At 38.4% G+C, this 26,631-nt stretch overlaps 1 protein-coding gene and 1 long non-coding RNA gene across 6 annotated transcripts in view; one reads left to right on the plus strand and one right to left on the minus strand.

Moving 5' to 3' along the window:
* Window positions 1–16,859, minus strand: part of LOC143684856 (uncharacterized) — a 32,419-nt gene extending 15,560 nt beyond the window's left edge. Inside the window, exons 1-2 of one of the 2 annotated variants that reach the window (XR_013176224.1) lie at window positions 16,763–16,859; window positions 2,007–2,145 (exon numbers count right to left, since the gene is read on the minus strand). This is a non-coding gene — a long non-coding RNA (uncharacterized LOC143684856). Of the gene's footprint in view, window positions 1–1,984; window positions 2,146–16,762 lie in introns of both variants that reach the window. The other variant, XR_013176225.1, reaches the window with a different exon arrangement.
* KCNQ5 (potassium voltage-gated channel subfamily Q member 5) overlaps window positions 1–26,631 on the plus strand; it is a 552,577-nt gene that overhangs the window by 372,312 nt on the left and 153,634 nt on the right. The window contains exon 1 of one of the 4 annotated variants that reach the window (XM_077162232.1): window positions 18,891–19,775. The exons of the other annotated variants lie outside the window; for them this stretch is intronic. The gene's annotated coding sequence lies outside the window, so the exon portion shown is untranslated. Of the gene's footprint in view, window positions 1–18,890; window positions 19,776–26,631 lie in introns of those variants that run through there. 4 annotated transcript variants of the gene reach the window in all.

Below are 26,631 nucleotides of genomic sequence, written 5' to 3' on the forward strand. Positions count from 1 at the left end.
AAAAATTCTAGGAAAAGGTTCATAAGAAATGGTCTTAATCTTAAATCTACAATAAAAGGTCACAAAGCTTTAGAGTCGTTGCAATCCACCCGCTGCTGCTCATATTCATAGAGGACAGAGGAATAGAGTTCTCCAAAAATTGGAGCATCAAAAAGGACTTAGTTTCTTGCAGTCTCCATAAAGGTCCAATGTTGTATGGGATCAGAGTTTTGCAGAGCATCTAGCATTCCCTTCCCCCAAATGTTAGTTCTCTTTCCAATTATTTTTTGGTCAATCAAAAATGTCTCCCAGAAATCCTAAGGAATGTCTGACTCCTTAACATCAGACACATTCGCTGACACATAAACTTCACTCCTGTGGGCCATAGGCAGTCCATGTGCTTAAACCCAATAATCCTGGTCAATGACCTGAGCAGCAAATATCATTATAGGGGTTCAATCACTGGCACAACCATCTACGTCATTCAAAAGGACAGGTATTATATATTTATATATATATAAAGAGGTTTAGGTGAACTACACATGTGAACTTCCCTTGATGTGTTATGAAACAATAGCTAGAGACAAAAAAAGTCAAAGTCTGGTATTTCCAGGAGATGAGAGCCAGAAGGCAAAGGAGGAAGAGAGTTAACTGCTCAGGAAAATCTTCAAGAAAAAAATCCATCTAAAATGAGGTATTACTCTTTCTCTTGACTTGTAATATTCAGAAATATAGAGAGATGAAATACAACTTCAACATAATTTGACCCTAGCCAAAGCCAAACTTCAGTTTTATGTTTCTGTTGACTGCCAACAACTTTTTCTTAAAGTATAAGAGGGAAATTGCTACAAACTATGGTGACCAGCCATTTTTTTTATGAGATTGACATTTCCTATGAACAAAAAGTTTACTCAAGTACGTCTCTTTCCAACTTTTTTTGGTGAAAAAAAGTTCACCAAAGCAAATAACCACACAACTTCTATGAATCAGATCCTAGCCTAAGATGCTAAGTGCACTTCACATGCACAATAGCCATCGCTACCACTTTCCTTCTCACAGCACAGCCGCACTGTTTCTGTCTCTCCCCAACACTCAGATTTGAACATTTAAACAATAGTATCAATTATAAGCCAATGCTTTTCCTAACATCTCAAACACTCAACATTTGCTTGAGAAACAGGGGAGAATAATATGTCTCATCCCTAACCTCTTTATTGATATCCTCACTTTATAGTCACCCTTTACATGAAGCCCAAAACTCAGAAAAAGGCAAATAAGAGAATTTTTATTGTCTCCTCCCTAAATTGGCTTGGCTGCCAGAAAAAGTTAAAGTGACCTGATTCTATCTCCATGCTATTCCAGATAGTTCTGATCCAGGCATTTGTAAAATTTGGAGGAAAAGAGGACAATTTTATTAACACCGTTATAGCATAATTGATACTCTCGATTTCCAGCGAGAAAAATTTGAGCAGAGGAACAAGATAAGCAAGCATCACAGGGCTTGCTTTTGTCAGGGCTTGCCTTTTCTTCACCGAGATTCCCATTCCTTTGCCTTTGCCTAGAATAGGCACAGAGATGGGTCCTGCCCTGCTCCTTGCATCATCTGTGAGTACCCAGTTCCTCTCACAAAGATCTCCACTTTTACCAAAGCCCGGTGAATGACCAGAGCAACTGTGGTAAGGAGACAAATTCAAACTGGTCCTGCCTGTGGTCTTTGTCCTGTAACACCACTCCCATTTCTCTCAGAATAAAAAACAAAGTTCTTATACATAAAAGACCCTACACAGTCCTCCACTCCCATCTGGCCTCACTTCCTACTATGATTCCCGCCCTCCCAACCACTCTCCATTCATACTACTTCAGCCACTCTGGTCTCTTGTTCCTCATTCACACCTCAGGGCTATGCACCAACCAATCCCTCTGTGTGGATGGTTCTTCCATCAGGTATCTACTTAACTCCTTTTACTCTGGTCAAAAAAACTTACTCTGACTCATGTAAACCCACCTGATCACCCCATCACCTTTACCTTCTTTTATCATTCTCTGTAGCAGTCGTCTTCTATTGTTCTGTAAAGTGTACTTAGTAATCATGTTGTCTGCCTCCCTCCACTGGAAGCATCAAGAGGCAGGGATTGTTGACTCTGTTCACTTCTCTAGGCCCAGCATCTAGACACATAGCGAGCACTCAGTAAATATTGAATGAATGAATTTATCTTACTTATCAGCTATAAAATGATTTCTACGTATCAGGCTCTGTTCTAAGCACTTTTCAAATAATAACTCATTTAAACCCTGGTACAGCCCTAGAAAGGAGTTATTACCCCATTTATAGAGAAGAAAACCAAGACACAGAAGGGTTAAGATAAATTTTCCAAAGTCACACAACTAGTAAGTGACAAAGACCCTCGGTGCTCCTAGCCCCTACACTCTGCTAAATGAATGAAATCTCCATGATGGAATCTCCATTTCATACACTTATGTCCTAAAGCTTCCCCCTATGAACAAACCACTGACCTAATCGCTGAATGTTGCCTTCTCTAGGAGGGACATTTATAGTCTATTAGGTGTCCACAGACCAGCCCTCTAGATCTGTATCAGAGAGAGAGAGAGAAGCAACTAAGCAAGTCACAAGAGAGATACAAAGAGTCTCAAAACTGAATGCTGATTTAGAGTAAGGGACTGATAAAGACAGGGCCATAGAAATGGATCTTAAGCCTCTTGGATCAACCATAGACTCTTCCTCAGGTCCAGCTTGTCATGCTTCTATTAGACTGGAGGCTGCCACCAATGCTGCCATGCCTAGGGTTACCTGTGGGGCAGGTTGATGCATATTTGCATACTAATTTATGCAACTATCTCTGTATTTGGGCAATATTTAAGATGATTGAAAGTGGGTAATGAGAATTTCGTAGGAGGCATATTTCTTACAAATTTTGCAATGAGTCCACACTTATGGGAGCTCAGCTAGCAAACTGTTACCAAATAAGGATCCTGTTGAGTTTGATTTAATTAATTGTTTAAATGCAGATAAGCATTATTAAGGATCTTGAAAAGTGTTTCCTCTTAAATATGTTAAACTTTCATTTCTACTCTGAATTTGCCTAGTAAATCCTCCGTTAATAAATGGTACAAAAATAAGTGTCAACCAAACTCTGGTGAAATTATCACAAATTCTTAATTAATGGAGGCTGAATGGACATGATGAATTGTATTTGTGCTCTTAAAAAAAGTAAGATTCCGCTAGGCCAAAATTTACTATGCAAGCAAACAGTAAAATAATGGAGGTAAAACTGGGAACTTTCAACAGTATAAATAATCCATATTCTCTGATAAGATGCAAATCTTGGATATATAAAGCTAGTCTTTGAAAATTACACCTTCGTTGACTCTTAGATGCTCTTTATTATGAAACAACAACAACAAGCTCCTGCTTTAATACAGTTCTATTCTCTACCTGCCAAAATATGAACCTTAGGGTAGGGATCAGCAGGGAGGAGCCTCCCCCACTCCCACACCTGCATAGAGACTCATGGGGCTTCAGACAAGAAAAGAGGCTGTGATGGATGTGGCAGCGCAGTCAGGCCATCTGGAAGTTGGCCTGACAGCATTTCCTCCCTGGAGACTTCATAGACTGGCCTAGAAGGTAGGCAGTAATGAAAAGGGAGGGTACAGGCAAGGGAGAGAAGAAAGCTGTTTTCTTCAAACCAAGGAAATTTTCCCAGGGCCCTACTTGTTTCAAGCAGAGAACCTACCTCTGTGAGATCCTTTTTTCCTCCAGCTCCAACACCCCTGTTCACTCAAAACTAAGCAGTAAATTTGCTTTTCAGCACACCTTGCTCCAGGATTTTTTTGTCTAGGTTTTACAAAAGGTCAACTTGACACTTCTGTATCACTTTACATCTGCATCATGCTGCTTAGGAAATGGTTAGGAGCATATTTTCCCTCTCAAATGCATTTTCCCCTGGATCAGAGCCTTATTTCTGAATAGATAATTATTTTTGCTCCTAGCTTACTTCTTGTTAATGTCCTGTAAAGCCAATATATGGGTCTATATTTCCATGGCTTTTGCTGCTGATTGTGCGCAGGAAGATTTTATTAGTTACAGTTCTGAATCAATCCTCTTATGTCCCGGCCCGCGGGACGATCAACTGAAGCTCGAACTCCTGTGAGGAAAGAATGGCATGGGACAAAGAGACGCGAAGAACGGCAGCAAGACCAATATTCTGATCAAGCTGCAAAAGTTTATTGAAAAGGCTAGGTATATATATACTCTAGGAGAGGGGGTAGCTAGTAGGAATAGGTGACGATCTCTAATTGGGTGAATAAGGACAAATGGATGATTTGGGATTGGTTACTGCTGTTGCTAGGACAGAGGGCAGGTGTAGGTTAGTACTTTTGGCGCGAACTTTAGGCGCGAACTACAATTACTTCCGTGAAGAAGGCTGATTATAGTTTAGGCTGTTCTTTGTTTCAGCCCTGGCAGCCATGTTGCATGTTTCTGGCATCGCTGAGGGTAGATTTTATACATGCTACCTTAATTGTCCCCAACACTCTTATACATATATATTTACTCCTACCGTGGTCTCCAAATCAAGTGTCAAGAAGCTTGGTTAGGAAAACCTACAACCAAACAAGCAGGAGGGCAGAACAGGGTTTCCAGTAACTGTGACAGATCAATACTCTCCTAACATTAAATGATTTTCCAAATCAGTCCAAGGAATGGCAGTGCACCCTTCTAACAGAGCCCGTGCCCAATAAGATGTTGTTTGGCAGGTGTTCTAGTTTGCTAGCTGCCAGAATGCAATATACCAGGAACAGAATGGCTTTTAACAAGCGGAATTTAATGAGTTGCTAGTTTACAGTTCTAAGGCCAAGGAAATGTCCCAATTAAAACAAGTCTATAGAAATGTCCAATCAAAGGCATCCAAGGAAAGATACCTTGGTTCAAGAAAGCCAATGAAGTTCAGGGTCTCTCTCTCAAGTGAGAACGCACATGGTGAACAGTCAGGGCTTCTCTCTTGGCTGGAAGGGCACATGGCGAATACGGCGTCATCTGCTAGCTTTCTCTCCTGGCTTCCAGTTTCATGAAGCTCCCCAGGAGGCGTTTTCCTTCTTCAGCAACAAAGGTCACTGGCTGGTGGACTCTCTGCTTCATGGTGCTGCAGCATTCTCTGCTCTCTCTGAATCTCTTTCTCCAAAACGTTTCCTCTTTTATAGGACTCCAATAAACCAATCAAGACCCACCCAAATGGGAGGAGACATGTCGTCCCTTAATCCAGTTTAACAACCACTCTTGACTAAATCACATAAACCAGGGAGATGATCTCATTACAGTTTCAAATATACAGTATTGAATAGGGATTATTCTACCTTTATGAAATGGGATTTATATTAAAACATGGCTTTTCTTCCTTTCAAACCAGCACAGCAGGCGTGCATAGAGGATGAAAATCAGGCAGTGTATGTTAATTAAGATAGATTGATGACTTCAGCAGGTGTTTGACTGAAATAGCATCCCAAATACTATTACATACAAATAAGGGTGATGGTTCATGTTTAGTAGGAGTCATCTCTGTTTGAAAGGCTAGACTTAGCAAAATAAGGCATTTTCTCCCCAGTGGAGGGACTTCAGAAAAACATATTGGTATAAGAACCTGGATTGATTAACTGAACAGAGAAATGGATTGTGACAGAAACAGGTTCACACCCATGTATCTCTTGGATTCAACTGTCAACAAAATTTGCCGTTATATCAAATCTATAAATATTTGCCACATGCTATGTCTTATGCTTAGAAATGGTGATGGTTATGTCCATGTGTCAACTTGGCCTGGTTATGGTATCCAGATTATTACTGTGAGAAGATTTCATGGATTTAATTCATCAGTGAATTCACTGGATCTATTGCTGATTGCCTCTACAATCAGCTGAGGCGATTGTCTTCAACAATGAGGAAGTCTCATCCAATCAATTAAAAGGAGAAGTGATGATGTCAGTAGTCAAAAGGGAAAGTTTCCATCTCTATTTCAGACAGCCAACTTTCTTCTGGGGAATTCATGAAAACTTTGATAATTTCCCAGCTTGTGGCCCACCCTGTGGAATTTGGACTTGCCCATTTCCACAATCACATGACCCAATTCCTATTTAAAAATTCATATTATATCATATATATATCCTGTTGAGTTTGTTAAAGCCGCCAAAATGCAATATACCAGAAATGGGTTGCTTTTACAACAGGGATTTATTAACTTACAATTTAAAGTTCTTAGACTGTGAAAATGTCCAACTCAAGGTACCAACAGGATGATACTTGAACACTGAAGACAGGCTGCTGGCACATGGTGGTGTCCTCTATTCCCTTTTCTCCTGGTTTTCATTGCTTTAAGCTTCTGGCTTCAGTGGCTCTCTCTCTCAGCTTCTCTGGTGTTCTTCTGATTTTCATCTTTTTTAAAGGACTTCAGTCAGAAGATTATCACTCACTTAATAGGTGGATCACATCTCAATTGAAATAGCTTAATCAAAAGGTCCCACCTACAATAGGTTATAGTCACAGGAGTGTATTAAAAAAGCATGGCCTTTTCTGTGGTAATAATGGCTTCAAACTAACACAGTTCTGTTTCTCCAGAGAATGCTGACTAAAATAGATTTTGTACAAGAAGTGATTATTGAGAAGCAGCATCTTAAAGATGAGGTTTCAGAGTTGTTCCTGAGATTTTTGGAATTGTTTCTCTACTCTGATTAGAGTCAATGGCACTAATGGCTCTATTCCAGTAATCAAGATGGCATTGCTAGTCCATAGCATTGATAGTTCATGGCATAACTTGGCAATAGAGATTCACAAAATATCACCACTAGATAAGACTGTGCAAATGCTTATAAGAAAGCAAGGCCATTTTGTGGCGTTAAAAAGTATAATGATGTTGGCTTGTTGTTCCTAAATATGCTGGATACAGCTGTGAAAGAAAAGGATGAGTTACAAGGCTTCAATTTCCCAACTTAAATGCAGATGAAGGACATGAAAGGTTCTACGTGTGCCCTGAAAGAAAATCTTATTTCAGGGAGTCACAGACTAGAAATTTCTGAAAACCAGACCCAGAGTATCATAGTGTAAGTGACTGAATTGCAATGAATTTCTGCCTTTGCAGGGTTTGGGTTGTTAAAGTAAGGGCATTGATTGGAAAAGAATGGGATCCTGAAAAATTAGAATGGAAATACATGGCTTGATGATCATAACAGTGGGGACATTGAAATCTTAGATTCTGCTGAGCCTTTGCCAGATACACTTCTAATTGTCTGCTTTGTGGAATAAACCATCCAAACTCTAGTATGCCCCCAGGAATTTACCATCCACCCTCCATCTGAAGAAATTAACCCTGCTGTGTATGATAAACCTGTAACCACCTTCCCTGAGGAAACAGCCCCTCACCTCTGTCTGAAGAGATTAATCCCGTTTGACCAGATGAAACTGCAATGAAATGTCCTGAGGTAGCTGTCTTGCAAGGCACTTCTGATTCTTCTCATGACCTACCACGCAATCACTCTTTTCTTCCTGACATATAACTAGACCAAAATCCTAACAGGCCCCAAAAGGTAAGATACAAAGTGTGACCCATGAGAATGTGTGCTATGCTACAAAAGAAATGTATGATTTTTTCCAAATTATATAGACAGAAATCAGGGGAATATGTGTTGGAATGGATAATAAGGGTGTGGGATAATGGTGGAAGGAACATAAAGTTGAATCAAGCTGAATGTATTGATAAAGCAGAGATTCTGAATCCAGTGTTATAGCTCAAGGGGTTAGAAAAGGCTCTAACAGCTTGTTTGGGTGATTGGGTAAAGCATGCATGAAAAGGTGGCCTACATTGCCTTAAGTCAGAATGCCAGAATCTCCTTGATATAATGTAGAAGAGGAAATCCAAAGATTTAGAGATTGAAATGTTATAGTGGATTCATCATGTAAGACCTGCTCATCCACCCCCAAGAATATCCAGAGGATATGCCTTTCACCAGGATTATGAGGAATAAGTTTAGGAATAAGTTAATAAATCCATCATCCCTGAAGGGCTCTAAGGTTGCTCTTTTCTGTAGGTCAGATATTACTATGGGAATTGCTGTCACTGAACTTGGATCTTTAAACCCAATAGGGATGATCAGATCCCAGTTTGGCAAAAGCCGAGTGGCAGCACGTAATCATCAAAGATAAAGTAGGTATGGCTACCATAATGGGTAGCAGACTCAAAGCAGTAATCAAAATAGTCTGATTGACCACAGTCACATTGGGCCACAGTGGCTCAGCAGGAAGAGTTCTCACCTGCCATGCCAAAGACCCAGGTTCCATTCCCGGTGCCTGCCCATGTAAGAGGAAAAAAAAAATAGTATGACTTGCAGAGACTCATGGCACTGGCTAGTAGAACATGGGGTACCTAGAAGTAAAATATATGGGCTGTCTACTAAACTCTTACTTCACCTATCTGAGCTGAAGAATTCTAGGCCAAGTAAATAAAAGTCTAACTTGAATTAAACAGAGTCATGGGCCTTTAATCAATTCCCAGGGTTGAGACATTTTACAGACCCAGAACATGTTAAATTAAGAGAAGTTTGGTTCCCCTTGAGAATAGACCCTGCAACACTATGAAAAAATTACTCTGTTAATCTTCCTCCCAGCCTTCCCCAAAGAGACCTACGGCCTTTTACCAGGGTAACTGTGTACTGAGGAAAAGGAAATGGTGAAACATTTTCGGGACTCATATACACTGGCTCGGAAGAGACTGATTCCAGGAGAACCAAAACAAAACTGTGGCCCACCAGTCAGAGTGGGAGCTTACGGAGGTCAGATGATCAAGGGAGTTTTGGCTCAAGCCCATCTTACAGTGGGTCCAATGGGATCCCAGACCCATTCTGTATTTACCCAGTTCTGGAATGCATAATTGGAATAGGCATACTCAGCATCTGGCAAAATCATGACATTGGTTCCCTGACCAGTGGAGTGAGGGGAAAGGCCAAGTGGAAGCCACTAGAACTGCCTCTACCTAGCAAAATAGTACATCAAAAGCAAATTCCTGGAAGGTTTGCAGAGATTAGTGCCATCAAGGACTTGAAGGATGTAGGGGTGGTGATTCCCACAACATCTTATCAGCTATCCTGTTTGTCCTGTGGAGAAAACAGATGGATCTTGGAGTATGACAGTAGATTATCATAAACTTAATCAGGTGGCGACTCCAACTTCAACTGCTGTTCCAGATGTAGTATCATTGCTTGAGCAAATGTACACATCCCTTGGTAACTAGTATGCAGCTATTGATATGACAAATGCCTTTTTCTCAATTCCTGTTACTAAAGACCACAAGAAACAGTTGGCTTTTAGCTGGTAAGACCAGCAACACGATATCACCATGCTTCTTCAATGCTCTATGTTATCATCTAATGTGCAGGGCCCTTGATCATCTCTCCCTCCATCCTACTACCCCATTATATGGATTATTGAGGTGGCATAAACCTACTGAGAAGAAGTAGCAACTACTCTAGACTTATTGGTGAGTCAATTGCATGAAGTTTAACAGGAGATAAATCCAGCAAAAATATAGGGTCCTTCCATGTCAGTGAAATTTCTAAGTATCCAGTAGTGTGGAGCATGTGGAATATCCCTTCTAAGGTGAAGCATAAGCCATGCATCTGGCCCCTCCTACAACCAAAAAAAGAAGAAGAATGCCTAATTGGTCTTTTTAGATTTTAGAGACAACATATTCCTCATTTGGATGTACTACTCCACCCCATTTCCCAAGTGACCAGAAAAGATGCTAATTTTGAGTGGGGACCTGAACGAAAGGAGGGTCTGCAACAGGTCCAGGCTGCTGTACCAGCTGCTGTACCATTGGGCCATATGATTTAGCAGATCCAATGGTGCCGGAAGTGTCAGCAGCAAACAGAGATGTCTGAAGCCTTTGGCAGGCCCCTATAGGAGAATCACAACACAAGCTCTTGGGATTTTGGCATAAAGCCCTACCGTTCTCTACAGATAACTACTCTACTTTCAAGAAACAGCTTTTGGCCTGCCACTGGGCCTTAATAGATTCCAAACACTTAACGATGGGCCACAAAGTTACCACAAGACCTGAGTTGCCCATCATGAACTGGGTGCTGTCTGATCTACCAAGGCATAAAGCTGGATGTGCACAGCAGCACTCCATCATAAAATGGAAGTATTATACATAAGATAGATTCAAATAAGCCCTGAAGGCACAAGTAAGTTTCATGAGGAAATGGCCCAAATACCCATGAGCCCCACTCCTGCCACATTACCTTCTCTTTCCCATCCTACAGCTATGGCCTTTTGGGGAGTTCCTTACCATCAGTTGACTGAGAAAGAGAAAACTCAGGTCTGGTTTACAGATGATTTTGCATGATATATAGGTACCACACAAAAATGGGCAGTTGAAGCACTACAGCCCCTTTCTAGGACATTCCTGAAAGACAGTGATGAAAGGAAATCCTCCCAAGTGGCAAAACTTTGAGCAGTACTCCTGGTTTTTTATTTTGCTTGGAAGGAGAAATGACCAGGTGCATTTGTATACTGATTTATAGGCTGTCACCAATGATTTGGGTGGATGGTCAGGGACTTGAAAGGAACGTGATCGAAAAAAATTGGTGACAAAAAGATCTAGAGAAGAGGTATGTTGATGGACTTGTCCATAAAGACATTTGTTTCCCATGTCAGTGCTCACTGGAGGGTAACTTCAGCAGAGGAATATATCAATAATCAAATGGATAAGATGGCCTGTTTTTAGATACCAGTCAGCCTCTTTTCCCAGACACTCCTATTACTGCCCAAGGGGCTTATGAACAATGTAGTCATGGTGGTATGGATGGAGGTTATGCATAGGCCTAGCAACATGGACCTCCATTCACCAAGGTTGACCTAGCTACAGCCCATGCTGAGTGCCCAGTCTGCCAGCAGTAGAAACCAATACTTAGTCTCCAGTATGGAACTTTTCCCAAAGGTGACCAGCCTGTGACATGGTGGCAGGTTGATTATATTGGACCACTTCCATCATGGAAGGGGTAACAATTTGTTCTAACTGGAATAGACACATACTCCAGATATGGGTTTGACTTCCCTGCATGCAATGCATCTGAAAAAACTGTCATTCATGGACTTACAGAATGCCTTATCCACCATCATGGTATTCTGCACAACATTGCTTCTGATCAAGGAATGACTTGCAGCAAATGAAATGTGGGAATGGTCACATGCTTATGGAATTCAATGGTCTTCCCATGTTCTCCATCATCCTGAAGCAGCTGGATTGATAGAAAGCTGGAATGCCTTTTGAAGGCTCAATTATGGTGCCAACTATGTGGCAGTATCATGCAGGACTGGAGCAATGTTCTCCAGAAAGCTGTATGTGTTCTAAGTTAGCATCCACTCTATGGTGCTGTTTCTCTCATTTCCAGGATTCATGGATCCAGAAAGCAAAGGGTGGAAATAAGAGTGGCATCACTGAATATTACTTAGTTATCCACTAGAAAAATTTTTGTTTCCTTTCCTTGTGACCTTAACCTCTGCTAGTCTACAGGTCTTTAGTTCCAAAAGGAGTCCCCCCACCAGGGGATACAATGATTCCATTGAAATGGAAGTTAGAATTGCCACCCGGTCACTTTGGGCTTCTCATGCCTCTGAATCAACAGGCAAAGAAATAAATTACTTTACTGGTTGGGGGGAATGATCCTTATTATCAATGGGAAATAGGACTCCAGATATAAAATGGAGGTAAAGAAGAGTTTGCCTGGAATTCTGGAGATCCCTTAAGGCATCTCTTAGTACCACCATGTCCTGTGATTAAAGTCAATGGAAAACTGAAACAACAATTCCATGCAGGGCTACTAATGGCCCAGAAAGTTCAGAAATGAAGACTAGGGTCACCCCACCAAGCAAAGAACCAAAGCCAGTTGAGATGCTTGCTGAGAATAAAGGGAATATGGAATGAGCAGTAGAAAAAAGTAGTTATAAATATGAGCTATGTGTTGGTGGTTCTAAATGAATTGTTTGTTTTCCTAAATAAAAAAAGGAAAGAGAGAAAATAAATAAATTCCATGATTCGTATATATGAGTTATGACTATGTGACCAGTTACAGAAATGAGGACTGTAATAGTCATAAATATTTCTTGTTTTTTGTTATGTTTGTATATATACATAAAGCAATTATCTTTGTTTTCTTCCTTATTTTATCCCCTTATCATATGACATGTCTTATTAATTTCATGTCATAGTATTTAAGTTATAGGGTCAAGTTAAAAATATCTAAAATATAGATATCAAGTTTAAAATGAATATTACCCAAGGACTTGTACCCTACTCTGGAGAAAGTTAGTGCATTTCCATCTGAATGCAGGACAACTGAGTATTATTAGGCAAAAATATTATTGTTATTGTTTTTATTTAGCAATTAAGTATGGTTTATGGAACTGTGTATGGGTGCCAAATTGACAAGGGGTGGACTGTGATGGTTAAGTTCATGTATCAACTTGACCAGGTTGAGGTGTCCAGTTGTTTGGTCAAGGAAAAACACTTGTTGATTGTTACTGTGAGGCTATTTAGTGAATTTAAACAATCAATAAGTCAGTTACATCTGTGGCTGATTTTATCTCCAATCAATTGTGGAGATTGCCTTCAAAATGAGAGCTGTCTCATCTAATCAATTAAAGGTCTTAAAAGGAGAAGTGATGATTTCAGCAGTCAGAGAAGAGAGAAATTTCCATGTCTACCTCAGCTAACCAGCTTCTCTTGGAGAATTCATTGAAATTCTTTATTGGATTGCCCAGCTTTGACCTGCCCTATGGAATTTGGGCTTGCCCATCCCCACAATCACATGAGCCATTTCTTATAAAAAACTCAAAATATTTATATTATAATTATATTGTATTATCTCATATATATATAATTTTCCTTTAATTTAAAAAGTGTTATTAATGGAACACTGTTAAAATGTCATTGATTTATATGCTTACAGAATACTTAACTTTTTTATGTTTGTCAGATATTGCACTGGGGGCTGATATGCTCTATCTGTTTATGGTGATATATTCTATCTATTTACATATATATTTATAAATATATATATATATATCTTGTTGGTTCTTTTTCTCTCAAGAACCCTGACTGATAAGGTATCATGAAAATTAGCATTCTAAAACAATTGAAAATTTCCCAGGTAGTTTTCTTTTTAAATCCTAATCTCAAGTTTTTCTTAAGCCAGTAGGCATAGAAAACATATTAATTCTTAATATGTTTTTCTAATGATTCAAAATGAACAACAGGCAGAGAAACTTATTAAATTAGTTCAAGGTTATCTGTGATCAGGCCCTTCATCTTACTCAATTTAAGAGTATACTTGATTTACGACATGACTGGTCCTGAATGATTTTGACAGTTGACTAGAAACTATTAGAGACATAAATAAATGTCCCAGAATCATGACAGATTTCATAAAGAATACACTGTGAAGATTCACTTGGTTAATAAAATTGAATCTATTAAAATAAATGATCTTGCATATATTTGAGTTTTCTTTGTGATCTGGATGTTCAAAACAGCAGAAAACTTCTAATTTTCCTCCAATTTAGAAAATGTTATTAATGGAACAGTGTTGAAATGTCATTGATTTATATGCTTTCATTATACTTAACTTTTTAATGTTTATCAGAGATTGCACTGAGAGCTGATATGCACTATCTGTTTATGGTGATATATTCTATTAATAGTCTTTCATAGATTTTAATTGTGAGTCTAGTTGATTGAGCACCAACATCAGTTCTGGAAGCTTTTGTGCTAGTTTGCATAAAAGTGTGAGTACAAGTGCATGTGTTAGTATGCATAAGTGTATTGCTAGTGTGCAGGCAATATAGGCAGTGAAAGGTATATGTTTTTTCTACTCCTTGAAAATCACCAAAGGATATTACCCATGTTGCCACAGAATACCTTGACACCAATAATACATACTGTTGTCATGGGGAAGTGTACAATTTGGGCAAAGAATGCACTTTGGTGTTTATAAGAGAAAATATTCATCAACGGGTAGGAGAGAAAGAAACCAAGACCAAATTTTGAATAATATTGGCTCTTGTTCTGCAAGGAAGTCTAGAAGGAGGGTGGATCAGATGACCCAAAGAAGCACAGGGGTTTCTCTCAGTGGCATATGGGGATGTACAATGCAGCCAATACTTTATGGGCATGGAAAGAAAGAAAGAGAGTATTTGATTCCTGCTGGACTCCATCACCACCTTGCCCATAGCTCTTCTCTTCTAAAAGCTACAGTTGCAAAAATTTCTATTTCTTCTGCATCATGCCCACCATTTTGACAAGAGTTTTGCCATATATTCCACCACTAAGTGGAACATCTTCCCTGTTGGACAGCTTACCAGTTGAATTTCTGGAGGCTTGATCCCTCCACTAATATAACATCTGCCTTTCTTATTACTGAATAAATAAAACATTGGATGCTTTCTGCTTGGCCTTCAAAATCCACTTTGCCTCTATCCTGAAGTCCCATTTCCTCCAAAAATCAAGACGTTTAGGGATTCTGCCTAAAACATTTAGAGCCTTTCTTAACCTTGGGTAAAATGTCCTATGGTTCTAGTTGCCCTTCTCTGACTGAAGAAATTTCTCTCACATTGGAAGATCCCTTGACTTCCATAAAATTTGTCCTTTCCCCCTTCCTTTTGTTGGGTATTTACATTATGTCTTTCTAACTGCTCTGCTATGTTTACTTCACTTATAAGTTCTCTCCTTTTCATGAATTCACTTTACAAATGTGTAATGAATATCATAAACATGCAGGGCATAAAAATGAACAATGTCTTCTACCACCTGGGGAGTTTATAATATATTTGAGGAAGATAAAAGACATATCTACACCCCAGAAAACATACAAAATAATATGCTGAGTGGTGTTCCCAAAATGAGAACAAAACTCATTCATGCTGTAAATCATAGGAGTGAAGTTAGGTAATTACTATTACTCCCCTATAGCTTAGATTAATCAAACAAGCATGTATTGACATGAAAATACCTTGTAGTAGGAAGGCATTCTTCCTCTCATTGCAATTAGTGTCAGCATAGTTGAAGAGGCAGATTAGTAAAAAAAAAAAAAAATCATAGGCCAACTAATTTATTTCAATGTTTTCACCTTTTAAATAGCTCTTTTTCAGAATTTTCACCTTAAAGCAATATGTTAATTGTTTTTTACTGGACCTGAAGCCTGGAACTAAGGGAATTTAATCTAACATTTAGTGAGGGCCTGCCCTAGGTGGAGGAGTTACAACAATGGATGAGCCATTTCTCAAGAAACTACCACTCAGCATACTATTTTGTATGTTTTCTGGGGTGTAGATATGTCTTTTATCTTCCCCAAATAGATTATAAACTCCCCAGGTGGTAGAAGACATTGTTCATTTTTATGCCCTGCATGTTTATGATATTCATTACACATTTATAAAGTGAATTCATGAAAAGGAGAGAACCTATAAATGAAGTAAACATTGCAGAGCAGTTAGAAAGACATAATGTAAATACCCAACAAAAGGAAGGGGGAAAGGACAAATTTTATGGAAGTCAAGGGATCCTCCAATGTAAGAGAAATTTCTTCAGTCAGAGAAGGGCAACTGTGAAAATACAACTTACAAGTAAAAACAGTTAAGAATTCAGAAGGTTGTCTAAGTGTATACCTAACCGTGGTCCAACTCTCTCAGCCTCTCAGTACACAGAAACCATCCTAACTCTTGTCTTATCACAGACGTCCACCTCAACCCACAGAGCTTTGTCCACATACAACAAATATCATTGACAGAAGATAAAATTTGCTTTATACTCAACTTGGCTCGAGTATGCCAATTTCTGAAGGCTAGTATCTTTCTTGATTGAAGTACATTGTTCATTTTAAGGAATTTTGTTTAAATTTTTATAAGTAAAAAAAAATCATTGCCCTTGCATATTTTCTTATGATAAAAATCTAATAGAATGCCACCTTTTTATTTTAGCAATTTTTAATTATTGTGCTATGCCCATAGAGTTCTTAAAATAAAGCAAAGCCTATAGGTTGATGAGAAAATAACACATTAACTATTTGAATCAGATGAAAAATTGTTTTGATCTAATTCATTTTCGAGACTCTCTTGATGTTCCCATTTTTATCTGATTTGGGACTTTCACCTCAATTCCAAGTTAAACTTGTTCATTTGTGATTATTTGGCAAAACTGTAGCAGAATGAATCCTTGGGTTCAGTTCCAGGTGCAGCAAAGTATTTTCAATCTTTCTAGTTTAGCGTTCATGATTCAGAGGTTTAATTCTGATCCTTGCTATATTCGCACATGGCTGCCTGCAGACACTCACATATATAAGCCTCAACAAATTAAGATATAATTAGGCTTGGAGTGGGGGAGGGTAGACAGCTGTAAAGAACTCATTAAGTTGTTTGCTGTGTGCCCAGTGGAGGGGGGAGGAAAATCTGAGTGAATTCCCACTGTATTGTTAGCACAAGATCCTCAGCAAAAGGCACCACTGAGGACCTGTCCCATGGACAGACCCTACCCTGGCAGGTGGAGGGGAAGCTAAGCCATCCTTTGCCTTGATATAGGCATAACTGTACAAACGCAAACATGAATACAGAAGAGTCATTTGGGTGGCTACTGAAAGGTTTAGGAGGCGAAAGGGTGAGAAAGAAGGATGGTAGACCAGGAAATTTAAAGCGGGTGGGTTTATTTCTGCGCTCCCAGGCTGCGCTCACCGAGTCCAAGATGGAAAGAGGTGACTCAGTGCCTGGGTGATGGTGTAGGCAGTTTTTAAGCAAGGGGGTCAGGTGACATCCGGAGGGAGTGGTTCTCAGGAAGTCAGGTGTCCGGAAGGGGCGGTTCTCTGGCAGTCAGGTGTCCGGGAGGGGTGGTTCTCCGGAAGTCAGGTGTCCAGAAGGGGCGGTTCCAGAAACCATGTTAGGAGGGGCGATACAGCCTTCGCCGCTCCAGTTGCAGCGCCCTTCCCCATTCCCCCGGCTTAACAAATACCTCATACCAGCTGGACAGTATAGCACCCGACAGCAGCCAACTCATCCCTAAGTGTCTAAAATCACTACAAGAAGGCAGAAGTTCTCAGGCCGGTACCCCAACTGACAACTAGGATGTATCGGGCCACTCCTAGGCTGACCTGTGATGTAGGACGATCATGTCCTCCTATTTCCGACTGTTGTGATTTTGCTGTTTTCCCCAGTAAGGGAGACACCCCTTCCTGCCCCCAGCCCACGATGTACTCAACCTGTGACTCCAACACCTGAGAAAAACCTACCCTTGACCCTTCTCTGCTACAGTGTTATTTCAAGAGGGACATTTTCAAACTACTCCTTTCCCTGTGCCCCTCTGACAAACTAAAGGATAAATAAACATTGTCCTGTGTGGTTTAGTGAATTATATTTCAGAGGGAGATGTCATAGGTGTGAAAAACTTATTATGAAGGGATAAATTTCTAGGGAAATTTCAGGTATCAACCAACAACCAAAGAGGGGAAGACCGATGGAAGCACTGGATTTTGCTGGAGCTCCTAAATGAACTCTTCTATCAGTGTCTTCCCAAGCCTTCTTGCCAATGAAGGCAACCCTAGTTATACTCTGTTTTTCAAAATTGTCTCATTCTCGTCCCAAAGCCAAAAAATCATGAATGTTCTGATTTCCCCTGTCCCACGCCACACCTACTTCTATGACCCCTTCTCCCTGCACCCCAACTCAGTGTCTGCTAAGCAGCTCAGTACTGTGAAGTTGTGTTATACTCTCCCCACCACCTGCCATTGCAGGCATGAATGTTAAGTTTTAATGTATCTTAGACTCCAAGAGAAAAGAAGTTAAGTCAGTGCCTTTGGTCAAATCAGTGCCATCAAATTCTCTCCTGATACATTAGTAGTGTATTTTTGTATATATTAGTATGTATCTACTAATGTATATACCTTTTTAAAAAGTCAGGAGAAATTTGAAAGGTAGCTAAATTGATGATGGCACAGGAAGCCCTAAAATAATGACTAGTAAGTAAGCATGTGTTTAGAATATTTTTCTGTTCTTGAAAGAGACAAAATTCCGTAAGATGATTTACTTCTGGAAATTTATTTCCACATTCTGATTTAGGTGAGTAGCCATCTCTAGATCTTAATTTCATTTCCTTATTCCTTATTGTACTAGCAGAATTTTCCACATTACAAAGAATTATAACTGCAACCCTTTTGACCAATGCCTTTCTTTGTGATTTAAGACTCAGTTTACGTCACAAATTCTTTTCCTGCAGAAATTATGTGAGGAGACATGCTGTCCTGCTAGCCTTAGGTAACTTTAAGTATATGCATATGACAAAAAAAAGGACAGAAACTAGCTAGAAATTGATTAGGCTGATATTCTGAATAGAAGTGATATCTCCAATTTCCTATGTCTAATTAGCCACAGTTCCTCAAGAATTGGTGCAAATGTCACAGGGTTTATAATGTCGACATTTCGTCTTCACAAAAATGCTATTTGATGGCATAAAACCAGAAAAAAAACTTGTAGATTAGAGAAAGGTCACTGTGTTTTAATGAACAGTGCTGCTAATTAATGAGAAAACAACTAGAACATGGGCTGTTAGGCATTGAGAATTTGTACAAAAAAGTCAATCTTTACCTAAAGCCACTTTGAGTAACTCAAAAACAAAACTACAAGTACTGATTTTTAAATCTCAAATTATAAGTAAAGCCCTATACATCAATAAAATAATATCATAGTGACATATGAAGATTTTTAGAAAAGAAGGTAAATGCTAAGTTAGTATTCTAGATAGATATTCTAGATAGAATCTAGGACTAGTTCTACCAATGTGTCTCAAGCATCTTAATTTCTATATATATTTTTCCTTAGTCTTTAATAAGAATAGGAAAGGTGTTTTTCTTTTTTCCAAAATTCTGTGAAAATAAATGTGATGGTTAAGTTCATGTGTCAGCTTGGGTAGCTTATAGTATTCAGTTGTTCGGTCAAGCAAGCCCTGGCCTGATTGTTACTGTGAAGAGATTTCATGGATTTAAATCATTAGTCAGTTAATTGCATTATGGCCAATTGCATCTACAATCAACAAAGGATCTTCTTGCCTTCAGCAATGAGAGAAATCTTATCCTATCAGTCAAAAGTCTTAAAGGGAGAACTGATGATTTCAGCAGTCAGAAAGATGAATTTCTTTCTTTACTTCAGCCAGCCAGCTTCTTCCTGGGGAATTCATCAAAACCCTCATCAGCCTGCCCTGTGAAACTTGGATTTGCCCATCCCTGCAGTCGTGTGAGCCAATTTCTATAATAAATCTCATGATATTTACATATCCCTATCAGTTTACATGTCCCTTTTGGTTCTGTTTCCCTGGAGAGCCCTGACTACTCCAACAAATGAGGAAGCACTAAAACTCCTCCAAGACAGGTAATTAAGATAATGAACATTACTTTTAGTACAGTGGAGGGCTGTCAAAGCTGAGCATCTAGGGGCTTCAGTAAGGACAGACAAAATCATTTTTAATAATGCCAGCTCTACTTTAGAACTTTCCTCCAAGTATGCCAAGTACTCAAAATTATTCACCAATCCCTTTAGCAGTCATTTGTGTAAATAGCAGTCATCTTATTTCAACTAAAACCAAGCCAGAGAAAATGAACTGACTTGTTCTGAGGGACAGCAGCAGAGAACTTGTCTCATGCCTGGCCCAGTGAAGGCAGAAGAACCATCCCTGGTCTAAATCACTTCAACTGAACATAAGGTATTTTTATATTTTTATCTCCTTTGAAGGTAAAATAAGTAGACTTTATGCAAAGAGTGATTTAAAGAGCATTATTAACTCAGAACATGAGATCAGATCTAGCAGCTGGACTTGAAGAGGAACACGTTTCCTCATAAGTTTAACCCATTGGCTGGAATTCTGGCAACTATTTTAATTGAAATTTGTATTGAGATAATTATAGAATCTCATGTAAATAAATAATTCAAAAGGATCCTGGGTATACTTTACCTATTTCCCACAAATGGTAACATTCAGCAAAGCTCCAGTTTAGTATCACAACCAGGAAAATAATACTTATACAATTGAAATACCTTATTCCAATTTCCTGTATACATTTGTGTCAACTTGGCCAGGTGATAATACCCAGTTGTCTGGTCAGGCAAGTACTAGCCTAACCATTGCTGCAAGAATATTTCACGGCTGGTTGATAAACCAGAAGGCTGGTTTATTAAATCATCAGTCAGTGGATTGCAACTGTGGCTGATTACATCTGTGATCAACTAAGGCGTGTCTCCCACAAACAAGATAATCTAATCTGCTGAAGTTGGGTTTTTTTAGGGGAGTTTATCGAGACAAATTATTTTCCAGAGTAGCTATACCGGTTATAGTTCCACCAACAATGTATGATCCACTTTCTCCATATTCTTGCCAACATTTGTTGTTGTTGCTATTTTTCATTTTAGCTATTTTGATAGGTGTGAGGTGATATCTTGGTGCTCCAATTTGTATTTCCCCAGTGGCTAATGATGTTGAAATATCTTTTCATGTGTTTATTTGCCATCAGTGTATCCTCTGCAGTCAAATGTCTGTATATGTATTTTGCCCATTTTCTAATTGAATTGCTTGGTTTTTTTTAACTGTTGAGATTTGAGAGTTCTTTATGTATTCTAGATACTAGTTCTTTGTCAGATACATGATTTGAAAATATTTTCTTCCCATCTACAGTATGTCTTCTCATCTTCTCTACATGGGCTTTCACAGAGCAAATGTTTTTAATTTCGATGAAATGTAGTCTATTAATTTTTCTTTTTCTAACTCGTGATTTTGGTGTCAAAACCAATAACTTTTCTTAGATATGGATCCAGAATATTTTCTTCTATGATGTTTACTAAAAGTTGTATGATTTTATGCTTAATACTTAAGCCCATGATCCATTTTGAATTAATGTATGTGATATGAGGTATAGGTTGATATTCATTTTTTTACCTATGGATATTCAGTTACTCCAGCATCATTTGTTGAAAATACCATTCTTTCTTCATTGAATTGCTTTTGTTCTTTTATCAAAAATCAGTTGGACAGATTTGTGTGGATCTATTTCTGAATTCTCTGTTCTGTTCCACTGATCTAAATGCCTATTCTTCTGCCAATACCTTGCTATCTTAATTACTGGAACAGTATAGTAAGCCTTAATATCAGGTAGAGTGATTCAAACTACTTTATTCTTTCTTGTCACAATTGTTTTAGCTACTTTCTAGGACCTATCCCTTTCCAATTAAATTTTAGAATTTTTTTATGTCTAAAAAAGAAATCTAGCTGAAATTCTGTGAGGAATTTCACTAAAACTGTAGGCTAATTTGGAAAGCATTGACATCTTTACTACGTTCGGTTTACCGGTTCATGAACGTGGTATTTCTCCCCATTTATTTAGTTCTTCTCTGATTTCTTTCAGCATTTTGTACTTTTCACATACATATATTTTTAACATACATATTTTGCTAAGTATATGGTAAGTATCTCCTTTTCTCTGGAGTGACTAAATAGTTTTATCTTTTAATTTCAATTTCTTCATGTATATTGTTAGTATACATTTCAGAACCGTGATTGATTTTTTAAGTTGGTCTTATATCCTGCAACCTTGTTTAACTCACTTATTGGTTCTAACAGATTTTTTGTAGATTCCTTGGGATTTTCTCTGTAGACAGTAGCATCATTTGCAAATAGGGATGGTTTTATTTCTTCCTTTCTAATTCGCCTTTTCTCTCTTTCACTTGCCTTATTGCGGTGGCTGGAACTTCCAATACTATGTTAAATAAGAAGGTTTAAAGTGGACCTCTTGCCTTGTTTTTGGTCTTGGGGGGAAGTACTTAGCCTTTCATCATTAGATATGATGTTACAACGTTTTTTGTAGATGCTTTTTTAATGAGTCAAGGTAATTCCCCTCTGTTTCCATTTTTTCTTGAATCAATGTTGGATTTGCTTTTTCTGTGCTAACAGGACAATGTAGTTTTTCTTCTTTACCTTATAGATATATTGGATCACATTAATTGATTTTCAAATGTTGAACCAGTCTTAAATACCTGAAATAAATCTCACTTGACCATGGGATTTTTTTTTTTTACATTGTTGAATTCAACTTGCTAATATACTATTGAGGATTTTTAGATCTTAATTTATGAGAGATATTGATTGGCTGTTGTTTTGTTTTGTTTTGATTTTGTACTGTGTGTCTGGTTTTGACGTCAGAGTAACACTGGCCTTAAAATGAGTCAGGAAGGGTCTTCTTTTCTATTTTCTACACTAAAATATGTAAAACTGGTATTAATTCTAATGTAAATGTTCAGCACAGTTCCCCAGTGAAACTACCAAGTTAGGAGATTTCTTTTGGGGAGCTTTTTAAATTATGAATTCAATTTTTTTGATGTTTTGGAGCTATTCAAATTATCTATTTATTCTGGGTTGAGTTTTGGTAGCTTTTGGTTTTGAAGATTTCTTGCATTTCTTCTAAATTGTCAAATTTATGAGCTTAAAGTTATTCATATATCCCCTTATCTTTTTAATGGCTGCAGAAATAATCCCTATTTCATTTCTGATATTAGTGATTTTTATTATTACCACATAAATAACTAAATTTTTTAATTAAGGGGGAAAAACATCCTACAGAGAGAACATCACCACAGCCTGCCACTCTTGGTCTTTTGAAGGCAAAGATTGACATTCAGCTACCTAGTTCTCATCTCTCAGTGCTGATTACTCAGCAACTGGAGATTTTTGAGGTCATTTTTCACACAGTCTAAAACCAAGCTTTCGTGGGGAATAACAAGCAATTAATATTTTAGTAAGAAGAGGGATACTCTAACCTTAGTATTATTTTTCTCCAAGGCAGAAATTGTGACCCACCTTGGAGAAATTCAATTACAACTTCCTCTTCTTTATTTGAAAATAAAAGAAGCTTAGTTTCCCTGAATTATTTGCATGTTTTTTAAAGGCAGCAAGCAATATACCTGAACAATGGGCTTTGAGAAGTAATTTGTAAATGTAATTTACCATGCCTCAGTGCAAATGTAGAAATAGTACAGTGACCTTGGCCCACCTAACTTGGGAACAATGATCTTACATCCATTAGTGACATCTATTCCCATGAAAAGGAAAAATTATCCTATGGTGATGCCTGGAGGCTCAAGCCACATTTGATATTTTCTTAGTTATATCCCATGATATGACCTCTCCCCCATAGAGAGCCAAAATTCCTGCCATAAGCAGGAGTTAGGGACAGGTACCAAAATGATAGACCTACCATTAACCTACATTGGTGCATAGTCACCGCTAAAACCACTATGACAAGGACTGAACAAAGTTACATGGACGTTTAGGCCTTAGCATGCCTTCTATATGTGGAAAGATGTGCTGGATTAAAAGCAAGTGATCTGGCACTTTAGATACCTAATAAATGAATAGAATTAACTACCAAAATAGATGCGCTCAAAAACAAAGCAAAGTCAAAACAAAACAGTACCATCATATCATCAATGAGTATGTATTTACTATAGTTTTAGTTATCTTGCCATAAAGTCATCTTCAGAGTTTTATCCTGTAATTTTAAGTCATTGTAAGTAAGCAGTGACCATACTGGATATTTCTCATCATGATAATAATTGTAGATTACTATAACATCAAATAACAGGATAGAATGACCTATCTCTACTAGGCATTTCAAAAGAGCAGCACATCATCACATGCTCTAACTAAAGAAACAGACGTTTGCCTGAAACTTGCAGCAAAAATGCCATTTTTCTAAATTTGCTAAGAGTCTTTATCTTAGGAGTAGGGTAGGAGAGTAGAGAGTGGATTAGGGCCTTTCCTTTCTATGCTGTATATTTCAGAAATGTTTGAATGTTTGAATGAAGACCAGGTTATCACATTTTAGTCAACACTCGTTTAAAAACAATATAGGAGAGGACTTCCGGAGAAGATGGCGGCTTAGTAAGATGCGCGGGTCTTAGTTCCTCCTCCAGAAAAGAAACTAAAGAAACAGAAACAATACGAAACAGCTCCCGGAGTCACGACAGAGACCAAAAAGACAGCGTACCCCATTCTGGAACAGCTGAACGGGCAGGGAGAATCTGCTGCGGTGAGCTACCCGAGGGGCGCGCATTTTCCCGGCCAGGGCGGCTGGCGACTGGGGTCCCCTCCACGCACGTGGCTCCCCGGTCTGACTGGGAACGTTGGATAGCGGGGCCCTCCTGTCACGCTTGGCGTTTCGGGCCAGCTGGGCAATTAGGACCAGCACTCTCCCAAGCCACGGCCAGCGACCCCCGCCTCCACGCGCGGTTTCCCAGGCGACTGCCGTGCAGACAGACGAGCGCCACGAGCGCCACCTACTGGGCAGGAAAAGAAAAACAGAGCCCAGAGATTTCACAGAAAAACCTTTCAACCAGCTGGGTCCCACACCCAGGGAAATCGGATCAAATGCCCAGACACCAGCAGAAAATAATGGATGACGCTTGGAAAATTGAAGATATGGCCCAGTCAAAGGAACAAACCAATAGTTCAAATGAGATACAGGAGCTGAGACAACTAATGCTGAATATACGAACAGAAATGGAAAAATTCTTCAAAAACCAAATCAATAAATTGAGGGAGGACATGAAGAAGACATGGGCTGAACAAAAAGAAGAAATAGAAAATCTGAAAAAACAAATCACAGAACTTATGGGAGTGAAGGACAAAGAAGAAAAAATGGAAAAAACAATGGATACCTACAATGGTAGATCTAAAGAGACAGAAGCTACAATTAGTGAACTGGAGGATGGAACATCTGAATTCCAAAAAGAAACAGAAACTATAGGGAAAAGAATGGAAAAACTTGAGCAGGGGATCAGGGAACTGAATGACAATATGAAGCGCACAAATATACGTGTTGTGGGTGTCCCAGAAGGAGAAGAGAAGGGAAAAGGAGGAGAAAAACTAATGGAAGAAATTATCACTGAAAATTTCCCAACTCTTATGAAAGACCTAAATTTACAGATCCAAGAAGTGCAGCGCACCCCAAAGAGAATAGACCCAAATAGGCGTTCTCCAAGACATTTACTAGTTAGAATGTCAGAGGTCAAAGAGAAAGAGAGGATCTTGAAAGCAGCAAGAGAAAAACAATCTGTCACATACAAGGGAAACCCAATAAGACGATGTGTAGATTTCTCAGCAGAAACCATGGAAGCTAGAAGACAGTGGGATGATATATTTAAATTACTAAAAGAGAAAAACTGCCAACCAAGACTCCTATATCCAGCAAAATTGTCCTTCAAAAATGAAGGAGAAATTAAAACATTTATAGACAAAAAGTCACTGAGAGAATTTGTGACCAAGAGTCCAGCTCTGCAAGAAATACTAAAGGGAGCACTAGAGTCAGATACGAAAAGACAGAAGAGAGAGGTATGGAGTAAAGTGTAGAAAGAAGGAAAATCAGATATGATATATATAATACAAAAGCCAAAATGGTAGAGGAAAATATTATCCAAACAGTAATAATACTAAAAGTTAATGGACTGAATTTCCCAATCAAAAGACATAGAATGGCAGAATGGATTACGACCCAGCAATACCATTGCTAGGTATCTACTCAAAGGACTTAAGGGCAAAGACACAGACGGACATTTGCACACCAGTGTTTATAGCAGCATTATCTACAATTGCAAAGAGATGGAAACAGCCAAAATGTTCATCAACAGACGAGTGGCTAAACAAACTGTGGTGTATACCTACGATGGAATATTATGCAGCTTTAAGACAGACTAAACTTATGAAGCATGTAATAACATGGATGGACCTAGAGAACATTATGCTGAGTGAGTCTAGCCCAAAACTAAAGGACAAATACTGTAAGGTCCCACTGATGTGAACCGACATTTGAGAATCAGCTTGGAATATATCATTGGTAACAGAGACCAGCAGGAGTTAGAAACAGGGTAAGATAATGGGTAATTGGAGCTGAAGGGATACAGACTGTGCAACAGGACTAGATACAAAAACTCAAAAATGGACAGCACAATAATACCTAAGTGTAATGTAACTATGTTGGAACACTGAATGAAGCTGCACCTGAAATATGGTTTTTTGTTTGTTTGTTTGTGTGTTTGTATCTTTTGTTTTTGTTTTTTTCTTTTTCCTTTATATATATATATATATATATTATTAGTATTATTATTTTAATTCTCTTCTCTATATTAACATTCTATATTTTTTTCTGCTGTTTTGCTAGTTCTTTTCCTAAATCGATGCAAATGTACTAAGAAATGATGATCATACATCTATGTGATGATACTAAGAATTACTGAGTGCATTTGTAGAATGGAATGATTTCTAAATGTTATGTTAATTTCTTTTCTTTTTTTTGATTAATAAAAAAATTTTAAAAAAAAAAAAAAACTCAGAAATGGACAGCACAATACTACCCAATTGTAATGCAATTATGTTAAAACACTGAATGAAGCTGCATGTGAGGTACAGGTTTGTTTTTTTTTTCTTTTTCTTTCTATTATTGTTTTAATTCTTATTCTGTTGTCTTTTTATTTCTTTTTCTAAATCGATGCAAATGTACTAAGAAATGTTGAATATG

This window comes from Tamandua tetradactyla, chromosome 5 (genome assembly GCF_023851605.1).
Source record: "Tamandua tetradactyla isolate mTamTet1 chromosome 5, mTamTet1.pri, whole genome shotgun sequence".
NCBI lineage: Eukaryota > Metazoa > Chordata > Mammalia > Pilosa > Myrmecophagidae > Tamandua > Tamandua tetradactyla.